This window comes from Pithys albifrons, chromosome 4 (genome assembly GCF_047495875.1).
Source record: "Pithys albifrons albifrons isolate INPA30051 chromosome 4, PitAlb_v1, whole genome shotgun sequence".
NCBI lineage: Eukaryota > Metazoa > Chordata > Aves > Passeriformes > Thamnophilidae > Pithys > Pithys albifrons.
In genome coordinates this window covers 39,128,551-39,150,231 of record NC_092461.1, presented here as the reverse complement: position 1 = coordinate 39,150,231, position 21,681 = coordinate 39,128,551, and positions in this window count along the sequence as shown.

Genomic DNA, 21,681 nt, shown 5'->3' with positions numbered 1-21,681 from the left:
GCCAGGGCTGCGAGCGAGCCAGGGCTGCGAGCCGCCGGGGCTGCTCCTGCCTCTGCTGCTTGCTTGTGCTGCTGTCGGGGCTGCTTCCGAGGCTGCCAAAGCTGTTAGGACTGCTGCTAAGGGGGATGGCTCACATGGTGAACTGTAGTACTTCTGTGTGACCGAGGAGAAAGACATGAAGAGAAGCCTGTGTAAGCTGTTGATGTGTGGTGGGACACTGCCGTTTGAGTTGAATCTTTGAAAACCCATTGTGTGAGTGTTGATGTGCCCAAGAGCCGAGCCAATGAAGAACATCACACCCTGGACTGGCTGGGGGAGGGTTGTTCCTGGCTCAGTGGGCCTATGATGCCTCAGACCACCTGTAGGTGGATGAGGCCAAGGGGTGGATCTGACTGTGAACACTATTTTAACCCCAGTGGGAAACTAGAGACTCCTGAAGAGAGGATGGTAACCCTATTGAAAGACATGAACCATCAGATAAGATAACCTGAGATGACCTGCTTTGTTTCCATCTGAAATATCTACCCCATCCTAATGGACTCTTAGCCACATTATGGAGGGGTGGAAATCAGCCCTGAAAAAAAAAATAAGTGTTTAAGCATGAGAACCTAAGATATGAGTGACATAATATGGTATGGAATAAGGGGTGGAGAATGTTATGGGTTCACCTAGGTGGGCCTAGATTTGGGCCCTGAAGTCTGGACTAGGCCGAAGCTGTCAGCTGACTTGAGCTGGGCTGAGCTAACAGCTGACCTCTTCTAGCCAGTAATTTTGTATTCCATACCACATTATGACATCATCTCCAGGGAAGGAGGAACCAGTGTGGGAGTGGTTAAGTCAGTCGCTTCTCAGCCCTCCTCTGGAGAGGACGCACGATGCTGTCCCAGGGGGGATGGAGAGGACCAGGCCCACCACTGGCTCACAGGGTACCTCAGGAAAGTAAAATGTGTTGTTCTGGGTCTCTCCTTTCTGCTTGGGTTTGTCTCCCTGGGGAATAAGCTTCTTCTTAAGTAATGTGTAGTTAGGACAGTAGAATTTGTGTGTTTGTTAAGAAGTTGACGTGGGGAACTTGTTGTTGTAGACTTGTGTGAGTGTATATTTGTACTCTCTTCTAATTGTCTCTTTCTTTCTGTGAAAAATATATGTAGATTTAGTATAAATGCAGTTTGAAGTGTTTTTTTTTCTTTCCCCTCTCTTTTCCTCCCTTTCCCTGGTGTTAGGAGGGAGGCTTTTCTCTCTGTGCTTGGGGGGGTTGGCAGTTGCTTATCTCAAACCAAGACACTATTATAAGAGACTGGATAACACAGAGCAGATGCCTAAACTTGTGTGAACTGAATCTAATCCCTATTTTCATGCAATTTTTTTTCTGTATAACAGGAATGTTCTCTTAGGAAGAATTATTTCTGTGAAGGTAGCAAGACCAACACATTGGTCATCTTTTCTTCTATGTCTTACTTCCAGTACTGACTGGGGGTAGAACAGGTTTTGTGTCCCCATGATCTTTGGATTCAACATCACAAACAAATGAGGATGAAATGTAGATTGAACCCTTATGCCAGTAGATACCCACAAGAAGTGAGAAGTATTCTAGTGTAGACTGCAGGGAATCCAGAGAGTAACAAAGCATTAAGGAAGCTAAGGGGTGAGGACAACAAGAAAGTTCTTTCTTGATGGAAATAAATTTGACAGATAAATAATTTCTATTACTTGGAGCAATTGACACCAGCATTGTCAAGATTTCTTGGGGTCAACATGCCCATATATGTAGTTAATTCTCATACTATGAGAGCAGTAACAATAATATTTCAGTAGATAGCTTCCTATAAAACAGTACTGCTTAATAATGCAATATACTTGCCCATGTGATCTGAAAGTTCAGTGAGTTGGATCAGCAAATCCTGTCACATCTGACCTTTGGTTTGTCTTCTTTAAATATTAATATTAAATACCAATATTAATTTAAAATAATCTTTATTCTTCAGACATGGATTCTTAAGAATGATCATACCAAGAGACTTTTTATACTTAATTTAGATCAAAATCTGGAAGAAACTAGCTCTTGTCTTGTACTTGACTGGCAGTAAATTTGAGTCACAGTTTTTAGGCATCAGAGCCATTTGTCTACCTTCACTTTGTATTGTACATGTTCATATTATTTCTTTATTGTAATCCTAGGTTGATCTTTTTCCTCTCACGTATAAAGGCACTCAAGCCTTCATGACACTGACTGCTTCTACTACCTTCCTTTTCCACAGTGGAAATTCATTGATAATACTTCTTTTTCACTATACTACATGTTTATTTTCCCAGTTACTCACAATTTACACTACACATAAAATATCTTCCCACACTGCATATGTGGCCTGTCAAAAGCTATCATTCATGTCTATTTGAACATGCACCATACCTTTTGATGGCCTTTAATTTTAAAGGTCTCTGTGAAGTTTTCTGACAAGTGAAATAAAAACATAGGTTTAATAGTGTTTTCTTGGTTAAGGCTTACTTCTGTATCCTGATAGATCTTTCAGCTGGTCTCAAGACAGCAATCTGTCTCTGGAGAGGAAATAATAGACTAAATTCAAGTTCACTCCCATTTAAATGAACTATATTTTATGTTGAACAACAAACCTACATCAGTATTTAACTGTCATGGTATAAATTCAGACATATTTTGGAAAGATCCAAATGTCTTCTAGTTCCTTTGTAGATTTGGCTTTTCTCTCTCTTTAACAATTCCCTGAAAACTTTGCTTAGATAGGATCCTTAGAAGGAGAAAGCAGTTATCATGGAAGGAAATATATCCTACCTTTGAATAACTATATAATGCAATGTTTTTCAAATGCACATAAGTCAAAAGATTTTGTGACAGCAAAGGCTTATGCAGTTCCTTATCAGGAGCTTGGTAGTTGCACTGTATTTATGTTTATAGTCCTTGGCCTAAGAATCAAACTCAGACATCTTGCATCTGGTAGAGAGGACCAAAATGTCCTTAGAAGAATCCTATTTTTACCTTATGTGGTTGGAGCAGTGATAACATCTTCCACACCTTGAGCTGCCTAAGGGAGCTGTGTCTGCTGTGGTGGGTAATAGGATGCTCAGGCCCCACCTGCTACCCAGCCTTATTTTGTCTCTGTCTCCCCGCTGGCTGACAGACCCATTGGCTGTGCCAGCCTTACAGCTATGGCATACAAGGGGCTATGGCCTTTTCAAGTTCTTCACAGTCACCCCTCTGATATTAACACTCCTATGGGAGCTAATCAAAGTTTCAGGGGTTCTTCCTAGATCCTGCTTAGTGGGACAAAATGCTTTCAACTGCAGGAAGAGCAATGGGAGAAAATTTGGTTTAAGTTGTCATCACTTTTCATCATTCCTTCACAAACCAAAATGGAGATTTAATGATTCTTTACATGAACAGCCATGTGGGGTTCTGAACTACACAAGCGGGCTACGAAATGGATCTGAAAAATAGTTGTATTTCAACAGATGGCTCCTAGTGTGTAATTATCAATGTATACAATGTGTGGGTTTTGTGCAAGGCCTGCTTATCTAGCTCATTGTAGCTGTTTCTGTGTGCCATGCATTTCTCAGGTGTCTGTAACTACCATGACTCAAAGGGTAGAGAGCAATAAAAACGTCTAAGAGCATAGCTACTCCAGACACTAATGGACCGACGAGAGCCTTTGGCAGACACATCTATTCAGCACTAAGAGCACCAAAACCGGGCATGGATGACAAGAATAGATTTAGTTGCCAGCTACATTTTACAAGGCCATTCATTCTTTCCAACACCTAAGACTTGTAACATGGTTCCCAGCTGTGCAAAGTAATTAATTATAATGGAACACAAATAATAAACCATTGCTCCTCACTCAGTAATTTTCACTTTCTACAACCTGCATGTGCCAAGTTTGTGTGGTTACTGCAAATAGCATTTCTTATGCAACACTGAGATTTAGATGAACAAACAAAACGAACAAGAAGTTTAATTGAAAGGGTGGTATATGCTGATGTACCATGCAGAGTAAGAATTCCAGGACAACTGACGTCCAGACTGCTAGTACAAATATTAAGGTGCCTCTGCACAGGCTGCTTTGCAGGCATGGACAAGGCAAAGGAGCTCAGCCAGGCAGAGAGTACTCCACAGTATTGCAGGGAGCAACATCAAAAACTATTTAGACCTTAGGTGCTTCAAGGAAAACTCTAAGTCCGAGGGCATTGGGTGAGTAGTTTAAGGTGCTCTCTAGTACCTTGTGCTGGCACAGTACAAGAATTTACTGCAGGGGAGGGGAAAGTCCCTTTGTAGGGGCAAGGAGTCATCAGGAGCTCATCTCTGCCAACAACAAATGCTGACTCTTGGAAATTATCTATCTGTTTTCTCCATAATGGCAGAAGGATCAAGAAAACCACAACACACCACAGTTCTAGAGAAAGGAAAAAAAAACACAAGAAAAATCTCAATCCCCTCCAAACCTGCAGGAGGTGTTTGAAAAAGTGAAGTTTACGTGACACAGAAGACAACTTAAAGCTGAGAAAAGAGAACTAAAGGCAAGATTTATGACTGCACCGAGAGAGGTCATACAGTTACAAGCCTCAGGCATTACAGTTCTGTATAAAGAATATGGATCTGTCTGAGGAATATCATGAAAGTACAATAAAGCAAAGAAAAAGAAAATAAACAAGCACCAAATTGATCATCAAACATTACAGTCTGGATCTGTGCTCACTTTCACATGGCTGAGCAACTCACTGCCTCACAGCAGGCTTATTGCCATGTTTCCTCCATAAGGGAGCTGCAGAAAATCTGATTTCCAAAATGTACTTTTGCTCTGTTTTGTTTTAACAAACAGAAGATTATATGTTTCACTGAGCCAGGATGCAGACTTTCTCTTTCTGATGAGGTCCCTACTGCTTCAGCTCTTCATTTCACACTGTTATCTTATCCAATAGTTTCTGTGGGTCCTGCTGTGAATCTACAAGACCTTCTCTTTGGGCTCTTCCCCGTGTAATTTTTCATATTATAAGTTAAGAAAAATTGAAGTTTGATGCCTCTTCCCTTGTTCAGTGGTGCCTCTCCCTTGAACACACACATGCTGTTGCAAAAAGAGTAGCTCTCAAGGGTTGGAACACAATTGAATTCTGAATGACACAGTGTTAGGAATTGATCCAGAGGAACAACAAGGTCACATGTATTTAATATTCTATAGAGAAAATGACAACATAATATTTATCAGTCAAACTCTTGAGAAAGTTTGATTTAAAACTCAGGACTGCTATTTTCCTTTCTCTTCAAGGAGACCTTTACTGAGACTTTGCTAATACACTTTGTAAATATGGATAGTAACTCCTGTGATAGGCTGATGCCTTCAATGGAGGTTTCCTCAGGCAACTTCACCAGAAGTATCATCAGGAGCTTACGTGGCTTCATTTCTTTACAGTCCTTCATGTTCTCAGAATAAACTTAAAAGTTCTTTTGATGAGAACCTTTGGGAATGATTGAATTTGTCCTTAGGATTGACTTTTGGTTCTATAACATTTAAAAAAAAAAAAAAGGAAAGAAAAAAGATTTTTTTTTTGGCTATAAGATGACAATGGAAAACTTTCTAAGCTACTACAATGAAGGCATCAAAGTTAAGAAAGAGGAATGGAAATTTTCAGCAACACAGGAAAAGTCTCAGCTCATGCTAAAGAAAAATGTTAGGAAGATGCTGTGAAGAAAGCAGAAGCTGCAGAAGAAGATGTGGCATAAAATTTAGCTCCAAAACCTTAAGTCGCCAGGCTAGGAAACCCAGAATATTCTTTCCGAATAGCCTCCACTGCAGTTTTTGCATATAGACCTGTTAAAATTGGAATATGTCAATATGTCATACTTATTGTTTTCTCTAATTTGCTCCCCCCTCCCCTCCCTCGGAAATGTAATTCAGGCTTGTGAGAGAAGATCTATTAATTAAAAAATCAAGGAAAAATCATAGAATCATAGAACAATTTGGGTTGAAAGGGACTATTTATTTCCAACCCCCCTGTCATGAGCAGGGATATCTTCCACTAGACCTGTTGCTCAAAGTGCCATCCAACCTGACCTGGGACAATTCCAGGGATGGTACATCAACAAACAAATCAATTAGGCTGTGAAACACTTCCAAGGTCATTGAGTCCAGCCTTTGACCGATCACCACTCTGTTAACTAGACCAGAGCACTAAGTGCCTCATCAGTCCTGTCCAATGCTTAACAACTCTTTCTTCACATACAATTTCAGAACATACTATGAATCACCTCGTTAGACCTTGCCTTCTAGGAGGAAATAACGTTTTGCAGTGGGCAGAGGGATGAAGACCACTGTTCCCATGCCACATACTGTTTTGTTTCTCTCTGGTGTACTTCCTATTTTCTCAATTTTGTCATCGAAGTGCATGTGACTCACAGCAGGTTTGTCTTCACCTTCTATTTTATTGAGACACACATAGCTGCAGTAGGCTCATTTACAGCTTTGTTAAGGAATTCTTACTTTTATGTTCTGCATTTAACTTCTGGTTGGCATGTGAACCTCATTTACCTACTTATTACACAGTTTTATGTAATGAACTGTTATTCCTATTCATAGATCCACTTTGCCCCTGTATTTTTTAAATGTCAGAAAGGATGTGCTGTTAGTCATGCCCTTTGTTCTTACCACTATACCTTATACCCTGTGCATTTCCCTCCCTTCTTTTTACTTATCTGATCGAATATTATGAATGTATCTGTTCCTTTAAAATAATAATATTGCTAATATTTTGAAGATAAATCGTCTCTTTGCCTTTGCCTCAGTTATCAAACTCTTCTTCTGAATTCATGACAGGGTTTTAGGGAAACGTGGATGCCAGAGCATAGCAGTGAAAATGCAACCCAGGTGTTGCAGTGGGCACATGGATGTGCCCTGCTCACCCCTTTCCTTGGGTTCTTTTCCCTTGCTTCATAACTGAGGATAAAAAAATTTTATATGTCTTTGCAGTAAGTGGAATCTTCTTATGCTAGTCAGCACATTAATCTTAACATTGGATTAACCAATGATTATTGCTTTTCTTCTTAGGAAAAAATATCCTTCCCTGCAAAAAAACAAGGTTACACCCTAAAAGACAAGTTTTCGTGACACAATGTGAGAGTGATGACCACTGAATGGGAGCTTGCAGAGCTGATTCACTCCCAGTGGTCCTTTCACAGCACATGAGATATGAACAGAACATGCTCTGGAGGCCTTTTAGCATTACCACCATGCAAAACCAGACCTAGCTGGGTCTTCTTACTGCACACACATCTTCCCTTTTTCTGAGGCCAGGCTTGGAGAACTTCTGCCTGTTAATACACCAAATGAATCAGTGTGATGACTTTGTTTCTTTGTTTCTGTAAGTGCTAAAATCATCAGCTTCCTGTGCCTATTGCTATGGACAATAGTAGCAGTTTCAGTGTCTATAGGAACATTTCTGCTTTCTCCAAGCCTTACCAGTGAAAGGTGTCTGGCTCAAAGGATCTGTGCATATAGGATCACTGCAGAAGCCCTCTTCTCTGCTCTGTGAGTATTCCCTTCATTTTCTGAACCTCTGGTTTTGGTAGCCTCAAAGACTCAGTATAGAAAACATGAAAATAATTTAGTAAATTTATTGTGTCATTAAGTGAAAAAATGAAGAAAATCACTCTATTGTCCTTGTTTCTTGTTTTCCTTTTCCCATAATATGCCACAGCTCTTCTGCCTTTTTCAGTCTATAGAAATCAATTTGAGACACTGATATCAAGGTAGGGTAGTGTAAGTTGAAGGTTAGTTAACTTTTAGGGTCTACATTTGATCCTTGCTGCTAGATTACTCATTTCCAAAATGTGATTGTCCCAAAAAAGCCTGGTCTGTCCACACCATGGCAGAAGGTGATGGGACATTTTGAAGTGTCTAGCACTTATTTGAGCTCTAGCATCTGGGAGGAAGATTTCATATTCACTAACATTTCAGGTGTTAGTTCATTGTATGAAACTTCAAACAACGCTTAGAAAGCTGACCTTTCCCTGGCTGGGGCAACAGACTCTTATAGAGGCCCAAATTATATCTCAGATAAATAAAATTGTGTAATTCTGCTTTGTAGTTCAAATCACTTGTTTATAGGAAAACACAGGCTCAGTTATTCTGTAAACCCCAATACTGAGGCAGACTGGGATATTTGTTTATCAGCAATGATAGAGAAGAGAGCTTTCTTCTGTTCCAACACCAGTCCAGCTTGGCCAGCACCTGGAGATTTGGCATCATTATCTCAAAGAAGCTTTTCATAAAGCACAGAAATAGGAAGAGAAGGCATTTTCCTATGTGTTGTTATTATTAGGCTGGATCATATTTTTGTGAATCATGAAGGAAAATAGAAACACAGCTGGCTAAGCATTGCCCTTTAAATGTCAGGACAGTGTGTGTGAATGTGTGTGTGTGTATATATTTATCAAGATTTAAATTTTAATTCTGTTTTCTTCACACTGAGGATTTCAGATGAGGTTATTTATAATATGCCAAACCCACGGTGAGTTGTCAGAAGTTATTCCAGGACAACTAGCTGGGCACAAAACTATTTTGGGTTCTCTGAAGTATTTTTCTGGGGTTTGCTGTTTGTCTATCTCACATGTAAAATCAGCTAAAGATTTCATATTGGGAACTTCAGTCTCTGAGATACCTGCTTTGGATTCACCTGAACATTTTGTGTTGATTAAAAGACTCCTGCTTGCTTGAGAACTTGATCCAAACTTTTTACCAGCCTCCCTAATAGCTTCAAAGATACTATAGCTTCACAAGTTTAGGTTAGGTTTGGTGACCATTTCCCTTAGAGCTTCCATAAACTTCTGTTTGTGAAAGTTTCTGTCTTTCTATGCAACAGAGACATTCCATGATGGCCTTTGGAGACAAAATGCTCTCAGAAAGACGGGCGAGGTCTCTTTCACAATAGGATTTTCAAGTCTGCAATATGCGTAAAGAACAAATGCTGCAAATGAACATACTCTGCAATCCCAATCACGATATCAAGGATTCTAGAACCTTGTAAACTCTGCATTTCCCAGAAGCTACCACTATAAACTGGCTAGACTGTCAGACAAGAAGCTGGCTTTTTCCACAGTTTTCCATGGAGGAAAAACCCAATGCCCTGTGCCAAAGGAAATTCTTTTCCCTAAGGCTGAGTACTTATTTCATTACTGAAAAAATATCTCTTTGGTTCTTAATCTGATACTTTAGCAGCTTGAAACTTTTTATTTGGGATTTCTCACAGATCAACAGTAAATAGGCAGGTAGGTATTTTATGATAAAACTGTTTGATTGCTTCCATGTACTATGAAAGAAATAATTTGTTCAACTGCACAGGAAAATCACATAATCTTATAGGCTAAAGGAACATACTGAGGTGATTTACCCAGCCTGCCAGCTCAGACAGTATAGCTAGAGCAGGTTGCCCAGGACCATGTCCAGATGGGTTTTTAGTATCATGTTTCTTGAGATGGAGACTCCACAACAAATAAAGAATTACAGCTAGAACTTGATCAATTAGACCAGAATCTAACTCCTTTCTCTTGTGTCAGACCTTCTATGCTACAGCAAAAGAAAGAAAAGGATAAGATTTCCTCTGTGGATTCATTTAGACTAAATGACTTTCTTTACTTTCTGACTTGCATAGTGCTGTTTATGAAAGTTATCTATTTCAGCAATGGAAGAAGTTTTCTACATATAAATCTGTGTGGATGTTTAAACTTGTTGAGAGTTTCTCAATCCTTCAGGATGAAAAGCAATATATAAATGTTAAATATTCTGTTATTATTTATTATTTCTTTACCCATGTGTCATAGGTTTACCTAAGTGGGCCTAAATTTAGGCTTTAAATCTAGAAGTGGGCCTGGAGCTGTCAGTTGACTGGAGTCAGGCTGGGCTAGCAGCTGACAGCTTCTAGCCAGTACTATTGTATTCTATATCATATTATGACATCCTTTCCAAAGAGGATAAGAACCAGTGTAGGAGTGGCTTGGGGCAGTTGCTTCATGGCTGTGGTTCCTGAGACGGTGTGCTCTGCTGTGCTGAGAGAGATGGGGGAGGCCTGGGCCCACAGCATCGGCTCACCACCATACAACCCCAGGGAAGTAACATGTTTGTTCTTGGGTCTGTCTTTCTGGAGATTAAGTCTTCAAAAGTGATTTGGGGTTACAATTATATGATTTGTAGTTCACTGGAAGATGAAAGATTGTGCCTTGCTGTTTTTAAACTTGTGTGTGTATTTGTACTTCTTTCTAGTTCTCTCTTTCTTTTCTGTAAAATATATGTAGTTTTAGCATAAATGTAGTTTGAAGTTTTGGGTTTTTTTCCCCTTCCTTTTTTTTCCCTTTGGCAGGCAGAAGACAGCTTTTCTCTCTGTACTTGGGGGGGGTTGGCAGTTAGCTAACTCAAACCAAGACACCATGGTAAGTACTCCTGGGGATGTTCCATGTGCTGTTGTCTTGGTTTGAGCTGGCAAAATGCCAACAGTCCAAGACAGAGTGAAAAGGGAAGAGGGAGAGGAAAAAAAAACCTCAAACTAGGTTTATGCTGAAACTAACTATATGTATTTATACAAAAAAGAGAAAATTAAGAGAAAACTACAATATAACACACACTTACACAAGTTATATATATAAAAAGAAATCATAAATCATAAAATCAATTGAGTTGGAAAAGACCTCTGAGATCATCAAGTACAACCCTTGGTCCAACTCCAGTCCCTTCACCAGATCATGGCACTCAGTGCCATGGCCAATCTAAATTTAAAAACCTCCAGGGATGGGGAATCCACCACCTCTCTGGGCAGCCCATTCCAATGCCTGATTACTCTCCCTGGAATAATGTCCCACTCCCCAGTTAATACAAAGTATAAAGTCTAGTACTCTAAAAGACACCTAGCAAGAAACAGAAAGAGTAACAACAAAATGTTTCTACTTCCCTGAAACTCAAACAAAATGCAAGTAGCAGCAGCCGGAGCAGGGCCTAGCATAGTAGAAGAGCTGTAAGATGTTCTCCTCTTAGTTCAGCCATGATGGAACTGACCAAGCCACACCCACACACCGGCTCTTACCCCTTCTGAGATGATGTCGTAACATGGCATGGAATACAACATTACTGGCTAGAAGAAGTCAGCTGTTAGCTAGCCCAGTCCAGCTCAAGTCAGCTGACAATTCCAGGCCTAGTCTGAACTTTAAAGCCTAAATTTTTGGCCTTCTTGGGTAAACTCATAACAGCTGAAGATGTTGTGATGGTATTATGTGACCTAACATTGCATCTTGCCACAGCACACAAAGATTTATTTCAGGAGAAATTAAGTTAACACCCATCACCCATCCTTCAGTTTTCCACTCACACAGTATTTTACATTATATATATCTTTCCCATTCTTAGTTTTTGTGCCATATGGAACTAACATTATCTGAGAAATTAATTTGTCCTCTGTGTTTTTCCTCAGTTTTGTTCAGTGTCATGATGAGTAGGCTGACATTTTAGGATGGTCATAAATGAGTTGGAAGGGTAGATTACAATCTTTATGGTGGAAAACTGCAGTCTGGATGATTTCTAGAACTACGGACAAAAGGTATCTTTTGATATGTGCTGCCTTCAACGAGCTTCACACCTGTGCTTATTTTAAAATCCCTAGAAAGCTGCATTTTCTTTGAGATCCTTTTTCTGCAAATTTTAAAGAAATTAGATAAGACAGGAAATTGGTTCTCTTCCAAGCAGTTAGACATGTTTGTTTTTTGCAGTAATATAAATATCAGAACAGAACCAGTTTTATATTTGTCAGAGAGGTGATATTAAAAATAAATAAATAATGTGAGACAGGATTGAAGGAGAATTGTTACTATTTGTTATAGGGTTACCTAAGTGAGCCTAAATATAGGCTTTAAATCCAGGGGTAGGCCTGGACCTGTCAGCTGACTTGAGCTAGGCTGAGCTAACAGCTGACAGTTTCTAGCCAATAATACTGTATTCTATACCATATTACGACATCATTCTCCAAAGGAGTAAAAGCCTGGGTAGGAGTGGCTTGGGCAGTCGCTTCTTAGCCTTCCTCTGGGGAGGACGCACGATGCTGTCCCAGGGGCGATGGGGAGGACCAGGCCCACCACTGGTTCACCAGTTATCTCAGGAAAGTAAAATGTGTTCTTCTGGTTCTCTCCTTTCTGCTTGGGTTTGTCTCCCTGGGGAATAAGTCTTTTAAAGTAATTTGTAGTTAAGATAGTAAAATTTATGTGTTCGTTAAGAACTGAGGAATTGTTTCGTGTTGTTTCTAACTTGTGTGAATGTGTATTGTACTTCTAATTTTCTCTTTCCTTCTGTAAAAATACATGTGGTGTTAGGTTAACGTAGGTTGAGGGGTTTTTTCCCCTCCTTCTTTTCTTCGGCAGGCAGAAAAAGGCTTTTCTCTCTGTACTTGGGGGAGTTGGCAGTTTGCTAGCTCAAACCAAGACACTATTTCACTGGGTATACCAGGAGATTATGGTAGGCTTTTTATTTCTCTTTCAAGCCCTATTGCTATTCTAGTTTGGAGAAGAATTGTGAGGGTTGGGAAGATATCGGTTCACAAGAGCTGATCTACATCTATATGGATATCAGACCTACTGACAGAAGAAAACAAATCCATATTGTAGTGGTTTTAGCTAGGCCTCAAATTAGCAGAAATTAGAAAGAAATTAGAAAGAAATAAAAGTGTAGAACATGTAAACATCTCTTGCAAAATTTACAAATAGTTATTTTTTTCCTAGATTCCTGTTTTGCTAGATTTCTGCAGCTTGTGCAGTTTGGCAGAAATTTCAGCAGAAAATTAGAAAATGCTATTTTGCTGAATTCAAAATATTCTGTGAAAATTTGTTTTTTTACAAGATTTGTTCTTATAAATAATTCCAAGGAATCATTCAAAAATTGCAAGACTAACTTTTTAGGAAAGGAACATCACATTTTCATTTTTAAAATGTGATTTTGATGGTATTGGTATTACCAGGCAAACATAAAATTATTTAATTTGTGTGGATCTTTTTCAGAAAGCTCACATTTCTAATAAAATGGGAAATATTATTCATGTACAGGTCAGAACATCCTAACTGTTGTTTTCTTTAAGTCTTCTTCTAAGGAGGAGAAACATTTTTATCTACAAGAGATGACATTTAAATTGACAATATTAAATGCACCAATCTTAAAAATTAAATGTAAAAATATCCCTTTTTTAACACTACATTTTTGATCATGCAGCAGTATTATCCATCTGTTGTGGAGCTCCTTAAAATATTTAAGCAGAAGTCTTCCCATCAGATGAAGGGCAGTAATGACAAATTATCTCAGTCTCAGTGTTAATATAGTCTTACTTCAGGAGAATTTAGGTTCCAAAATGCGATTTTCAGTAGCTGAACTCTGAGCAACTACCTGGATTAAATTTCCTGAATCTGCATTTTTAAGAAAGAGAAGATGCATTTATTTCATCTTGTAAAGAACATCCCAGGAACATTACTCAACTGAGATTTTACCATTTCCATAGCAAATTTTTTGTGACATACAACAGTGGTGTCATTATTATGGCCAGAGATTCTGCAGCAATGATTTACATACCTATCTGATGATTACAGTTCTGTTGGGGAAAAAAAAGCGTGAAAATGAGGCCTGAAATCTGAAAAATGTGTAATGGTGTGTGGGGGTGGGTCCTGTATACGCTGTTCTTTAAGTGTTTTTGCATATCAGAGTTACCTATGATGCACTGTTATCAAATGCACTGCAGTGAAGTATTTTTACAAGGACTGATGGAAAGAGTCAATGGAGATGTGGGGCGAGAATAAGGTAATTGTTGATCCATGTAAGGGCAGAATTTTCTCCTTAAAGATAAGGGGAAAAGGAAAATGCTGAGTGCCATCCAGGAAGGGTCTTCCCTGGGAGGTGTGAGCCATGGAGTCATCAGAGCAAGAGTCCAGAGCAAGCAACTCAAGAGCTCTCTGAAGGACTCATTAGAAGTCCTGAAAATCTTCAAGCACAGGAGTTAGTGCGGGTAAGGGTTTGGTGTCATGTTCCCAATTCTTTCTACAAATCATGTGCCAGGCAGTGCACTTTATGTCCCACACATTGTACAGAGTAAGTGTGTGCACCCAGGTCTCCTTTACAGTCGGCAAAACAACATAAAAGTCACGGTGGAGAATGCATTGTGAGATACAAAGGGTACACTGAAACTGTACTTTTGAAGGGTGCTTTTCTTGTCATTCTCTTCACACACACTGATATGGACTATAAGACTTTGAATGGATGCATGATAATTTTAGTGATAGAGTTGCTTGGGAATACTGGCGGGAGTCCATTTGATTTTGGTTAAACTTACCTAAAGCAGAGAAAAAAGAGTGCAGTGCTCTGTAGTGCCAGATCAGTCTGTCACAGTCCAAACTGAGCTTGCATTCACGGGAATCCTCCAACACTGCATAACAGATAAACAACATCTGCCACTTTGCTATCATTACCACACAGAATATTGTGCCAGTTTCTCTGCAGCTGCTCGAGGCCACAGCTCTCCTGGTTGCCAGCCAATGAACTAGTTAAGGCTTATTAATGTGTTTATGTTGGTTGTTAATGTCCTTCTGATTTGCCCCCTGTGAAAATTAGTCCAAGACCTGTGAAGTCTGAGCTCCTTGAGAGAAGGTTGCAACAAAACCACAATCCACCCGCTCATGTGAAAGGCTTGAAAAATGTGGTGATCTGGATTTGACTTTGTAAGGTATTATGTATACTAAATAATTTGGGGTCCTGTGGGTGAAAAGTATTCTGTCACTCTCCATCAGCTTCATGCTTTATAAAGGAATTTGAGAGTGAGTAAAAGCAGGAGAACTGCATAGTCCTTTTTATCTTTACTTAAAAACCCACTATCAAATTGAAACTCTATCTCTTTATCCTCATCCTAAATCATATTCTTATTCTGCTTTTAAAATTTCATACTCTCTTGAGTAGTGTAAAACAATTCATTTGAAAACTTGAGAGGAAATTCTCTTCAAGATGAATGGGATATCTATTTGGAATCACTGCTAAACAACATTCTGCTTATAAGAGCTTGGCTGCAGAAACAATTCAGTGGAATTAGCATTTTAAACACACTTTTATTCTGAATTTGATACTACAGACTGTTAAGAAACTTCATTTTAATACCATGATGAAGAACAGCTACATAAATTGTCTTAAAACATAAATAGCTAATATAATATTTATTAAAAATATACTGTTGGTGCTGTAATTGTAGCAGAAGCTCAAGATAAATACGTTAGTAACTGTCAATGTGATAAGAAATGCAAAACCCCACAAATTTCTTAATGATGGACTTAATGACCAGGCTGGATCCAAACACCAGTGCAGGGGGGGAGGCTGGAGCACTGAAGTGCTACAAAATCATTTAAAAACAGCCTTTTGCAAATTTTTTGATTGTGTTTCTCCACTCATCACCTGTGAAACAATGCCTGTCCCTGGGTTGTCTCTGAGCAGTTATAATACATTCTGGAATCTGTTCCAGTTTCTGACTATGGCACCTGGAACCTTTCACAAGTGATCAAGAGGGTCCTCCTGTGTCTGCAGCATTTCCTCTTGCTTACCTGGATTGGGCTATGCAGTCTATATGATGATAACCAAAAGTGTTACTTTCTCTGGACCTTGGTGAGATGATAATTTGACTGTTTTGCTGTTGTATTAAGACCTCAGCATAGAGGAACACTTATTTTTTGAAGATGAATGCTACCTGAATATTTTTGACATCTGAAATTACACTCAGGATCTGTTTATTCCCTCCACTGTCAACTGCAATGAGATCAACGCTGTTCTGTTTATAAAAGCCCAGGTTTGAAATCTCAGTGGCTCTCTGAGTCTGTTCTGTAGTAGAGAAACACGCTAATTACACGAGTGAAAAGCAGAACGTAGCAGTTAAACAACTATTTCAGTTGTTCCACTTGCCTCTATGAATGTAGTAACATTGAAAATAGGTGCACTGTAATAATTGATTCTTATTGTTTTCCTGAGTTTCACAAAGTAGAAGGTTTCCTTTCATAGCACATTTATCACTGCAGACTTGAAGCTTTATGCAAGTGGTAAATGATTGGCTGTTTGCTTTTTGACTAAAAAATCATCTTGCCAGTTTTTCTATGAAATCACATCTTATCATCTATCTGGCACAAAATTTGAGCTGCTCCTTCCCATTTAGAGTGCTCTAATTCCCAAATTTCAAGAGCACATGCAGTCAGAATGGATTTGGGGCATCACACAGAGTTCCTATCTCAGGCAAAGAAGGGCAAACACAACAAGGCAAGACAGCAAATGTATTGACTGGCACAGCTGAAGTCTCAATCAAAGAAATAAAGTTGAAGTCTCTGGGGGTTCTGATTGTTCCTTTCCTGGAACTCAGTTATCAGAGTTTTGGTGCAGAAAAACTTGCTACTTTTCTCTGTCATGATTTCTGTCATATATATTCATGACTGTATAAAATGACATGCAGATCAGTGCATGGATGTAAAAATGTATTTGGAGCTCAGGATCATCACATTGGTGATACTGGATGACTGAGGACAGAAAAGCTGCTATCTTCTTTATTTAAATGAAATCACTATTCATATCTACACTTATAACCTTATTGAGCCTCCCAGGAGTATCACAAAGGCTAGAGTAGGAGGGGATAAAAATGTTTTTTACACTTCTCTGTACTTAGATTTATTTTTAATGTTGCAAGATTGCAAATGGCTGGAGCTTTTCATTGTTAGCAGTGGACAGAAGTGATCTGGGGTTGCCTCTGGCATTGGTAGACCTGGTTTCATTCCCAAATTGCTCACAACTTAAACAGCTAACAGAAAGTAAGCCCCATTATTCTAATTTTACATAGGGGTAGCTGAGGCACTGTGCAATCATACAACCTTCCAAAGTAGTTCTCTGGTAGAGTTAGGAAAATTAAAAGTTCCAGTCATGAAAATTTTATTAGTAGGTTAATTGAACAGGTCTATAAATACACACCAGAATCCCTTCCTTGGTTTATTAGTTGACTTAGGACTTACTGATTTTCAAGAATTTTTATTGCAAGAATTTCTTAAATGCAACGGTCTGTTTAAGAAGAAAACCTGGTCCTCAGGAATCTTGAATTTTGAATTCCAATACTAATTTCCAGATCAACTTTTTTCTACTCTTCTTTCAGATCTACACTTACAGTTTGTCTCACAGCAATTTCAGGGATGGGAGGAGGGGGAAATGTCATAGAAGTTACTCATGCTAATATGCTTTCTGCCATATGTTTAAGAAAAATCTCCTATGCAATGTTGTCTGTGGAGCATTCTTCTTGAATATTTTGCAGTGGATTTTTAAAATACATATATGGTGCTAAAGTCAGTGTAATTGTGACAGCAAGTCTGAGGAAATACACAGTTTCTTCCTACAGAAATACACTTACAGTTTTGAAAGTTATGCAGTATCTAATGACACACCTCAGTGTTGAGAACTCAGAAACCTTTATGTATGTGCATGACTAGTGGCCTCCAATGCAAAGAAGGGTGACAGAGAATCAGTTTATGAGAATCCTAAGTCTTCTTCCTTGATTTCCCTCTGCTAAACATGATGTCAGAATTTCTAATCAGTTTGCAATCCAGACTGAATCTCTTTTCAAGCACAACATTGCCCAGGTGCTTGTCCAGTCACAGAATTTGTGGAGTGTATCAGTACCTATGCTGGATTAGTTTGAAAGCTTTTCCAAAATTGGCAGTATTTGTAAAAATCCTTTATAAATACGCTTCTAATCAGCCTCTTCCTGGCACATGCACAGTAAATCCTGAGCATCTGTCAGTTTTACCTGTATCCCTGAAGAATGACAACATTTGTGTCTTTTGATATTCAAGCAATTCCAGTCCCTTTCAGAGTAAGTTTTAAGTACAAACCCCCTCATCCATAGTCCATACCAGTCATAGGAAAGGGGGTAAAAGAACAAAGCAGGAATGAGAAGATAGCTTGGGTTTCATTATCATCATTACTTCAATAATTTTAAGCATATTTTGTATATCTGACAGTTTCTATGCAGTGCTTAAATGTCGCTGTCATTATTTTTTATCTCTCTGAGTGTTGCCCAGTTTTATGTGTATTTCATCACATGCTCCCGCTTGATGTCTTAAACATGATGTTTCTGGTTGTATGAACACATGTATGAGTTAATTGTTTGGCTGTTTCAGGTTCTCTTAAACTGCTGTAAGTTTGCCCTTTCCATTTTCCTAGAATGTTCTGAGCCTTGGCTGATGTCTGAAGGTGACAGGAGGTATCAAGCTAAAGTTTGAAGGAGTGACCCGTACTGTCTTTTTTCCCCTAATATACAGTATTTCTTCCTTTCTAAACCCCAGTCTCTAAGTTACATCCTACCACATACCATTTCACAACTACCAATCTGCGCCAAAACCATTAGGAGTCATCCAAACCTATGCCTTCTCTTCTGTTTCCTTCCCCAACAGGTGTATGTTCAAAGGAAGAGTCGATACATAACCCTCTGGACACTCCTCCTTATCACCCCTGACCTGTACCCGACCTTCTCATCACTCCATTTTGGAGTACATTGAGTTTATTAAGGAGGGATAATTTTTAAACACAGTCTAATGACAGACTTGAATGATGTTGTGAATGCTGATATTCGTTAAGAATCACTTATTTTAATGTTATTATTTCCTGGGATCCACAGGTGTTTGTTTTTTTGGTTTTGCTTTTTTTTTTTTCCTCCAAAAGGAGTTTATGTTTAGCATAGCAGCTAAGGTTACAGCTTCTGAAAGAGAAGCAAAATAGTTTAAATAGTAGAGTGCTCAGGAGAGAAAATAATTCACACATTTCTTGGAAAGAGATAGAGAAGAAAGCTGAGAATCTGAGGAATTTTGTAAACAGCATGAATTAAAATTATGGCTGGCAATGCTTTGAAGGGAAGGATCTGGGGTAGAGTACTCCGGAATGGTCAGTATTTAGAACCACACAGCATGACAAAATGAGTTCTGGGGGCAGCTGGAGCTAATTGCCTATTTTCTTTTGACAGTCTCTGGTGGTCCTTGATTCTTCAAAATTTGTAGATTTAAGGATAGGAGAGAAAAGGGACAAATCTGTAGTTATGTTTTGTGCAGCATGAAAAATAAAACCCACTGAGGCTGGTTGTTGTGATGAGATCATGCAAGGTTCTATGGAAATTTTCCAAAGAGAGAGGATAGCAGCAGCTTTAAAAGATCTGGGTCTAATGGTGTATTAAAAACAAAACCTCTCAATAAAATTATTGATGGCATAGACTAATGGCTAAGGATTTGTATTCCCATCAGGAACAGGGTTTTAGTGCAGTATGGAGATTACAAAATGGATGAAGGTTTGATTAGAGTGAGGTTTGGGAAAAGAAAGAGTTGAAACTTATCTGTGGGGGTACACCATCCAGAAAGGTAAGTGTACTGGAAACAGCACAGGCATTCCTTTATATTGTTTAAATAGTTCAAGGTGCAGCCTTTTAAATACCAGAGCTTAAGGGTTATTAAGGGATGAGGAAGGGTCAGTTTTGGATTGGAGGAAATGCCAATAATATTTTGTGGTAGTACTGAGGGACTAAGCTGAACGGAGGAGTTAACAAAACTTGGGCTGGGGACATGTCTGGGGTTTTTTGACAACTTGAGGGGTTCATGAATTTTTTTAATAGATAGTTTTTTGAATGAGGAATAGGGTAAATTATATAATGTGGTTATACTTTGTATAATAAAAGTAATATTCGAGCTTTTGTCTTTTTAAGATAATGGCTCATTTTTGGTTCCTTTAGCTACTACTGAGAAGTACAGTAGGGTTAGGGTTAGAGTTTGGGTAATGAGGGAGTTAAGTACTAAAAGTATAGATGTATATTGCAGACAGTGCTTTCAAAAGAAAGCCTTTTTTATAATTATATTTTTCTTTTAAGTTATGGCTGGTGATTGCAAGATAGTCATTGCCAGATTAATTTTTAAAAAGTGGGAGTAGATCATTAGTATACTGATTTCAGACCTTTAAAGTAAAACAGTTTCAAATTTTCTTAGCCAGCAGGTCATAGTCATCATTTTAATTCTTATAAATGACTGAGGAAAGTGGAAATCTGGAGCCAAGGTTAAGGTTAGTATTAGGGATCAGAAAATGAGGTAGTGGTATAATTTTTGTGGTACAAGTATAGGAGCCAAGTGGTTCATTATTGTGTCTTCAACTTCATGATAAGGCTGGAAAGTAAGCAGTGAACGGGTTAGAATTAGGACTAGGGTTAGTATAAAATAAATGAGCATGAAAATATTTTTTAAAGGTATAGTGGACTTTTTCAGAGAAGAAAAGAATAAAGATCTGCTTTTACATGACACTTAGAATACTGTTATAACCCTTCATCTTCAGGGCACAAGAGTCAGCTTTTAATGGTGTCACCTTTAACAGCCAGCTTTGTCAGTGTTATGGGTATGTCTAAGGTTGAGATAATGGAGATGTAAATATCCTTGCATTGTGTGTAGAACACTGATGTAAAACAAGGGTGAAAGTTATTTTTTTCTGTCTCAGGGCTGGTTACTAATGCTGGGACTTCTATGAGCAGACCTGGGGTTACAGTCAGCTTTAGAGGTGGTCTTAGCTTTAGGGTTTTCTTAGATGAGCAAATGAAAAGTTATAGGATATTTTAAAAGGGACTATGAAAAGACTTTTAAGTCCCTGTACAGCTGACAGAACAGAGTTACAGAACATAACAGGTGAGAGGAAAGAAAAGAGTTGTATTATTTATGGTATAGAAATGCAAAATGAATTTTAAGATGCCTGTACCAATAATTTCTACTTTTTTATGCATGATTATCCATTATTGTACTACTGGAATGTAGTTTAACTATAGGTTTAAAAAAAAAAAAGAGAACAGGAAGAGGTTTATAATTTTTATTATTTTTAAGATATTGCCAAAATAAAATTAATGCTGAATAGTGACTTATTGTTATTTTTGTTATTCATAGAAAAATTTGGCAACCATGACTAGAGCAAGATTAGACTAAGGGATGGAATTGTTGTTAAGCACATGAGAGAAAGATATCGTAAGAAACAACTTCCTCCACTTTTCTACCCACTCAGATCAGAAGAGGTGTGCTGCTTTTACAGATCTGTTCATGAAGGACTAAGAGCTCATACAACAGTTTAGGGAGGCTTCTTGCTCCCTTCCCACACTTACTATGCCTTAGTTGAAACTAATTATATCTTCTCATACCTATTTACAGGTCTCTAAAAAGGAGTGACCTTGTAGCTCTCAGTTCTTGAACTGAAATTCACAGGACCCTCATGGGCTTAAAAGAGTTCTGGAGCAAGCTGGAATTACAAATAAATTTTTAACTTGTATTAAAAACATCATTACAATTCCTATAAATAACACTGGGATGCTCATTGAGCTGACTGTTTTAAGGACAGCTGTGATACAAGCTTTGGGAAGATGACAGACACTGTCTCACTGTCCCACTCCCAGCTTGAAAGATGCTGGGATATTTAAGGTTGCATGTGACAGCTGTGATCTTAGTGATTTTTTTTTAATAACATAAGTATCCCCATAGTCTGAACTACCAGCAAAAATATGTGAGAGTATTAATAGCTGTATTTATTTTTTTCCTGGACAAGAGGTTACTATGGCTTCATAAAGGTTGATTTGATT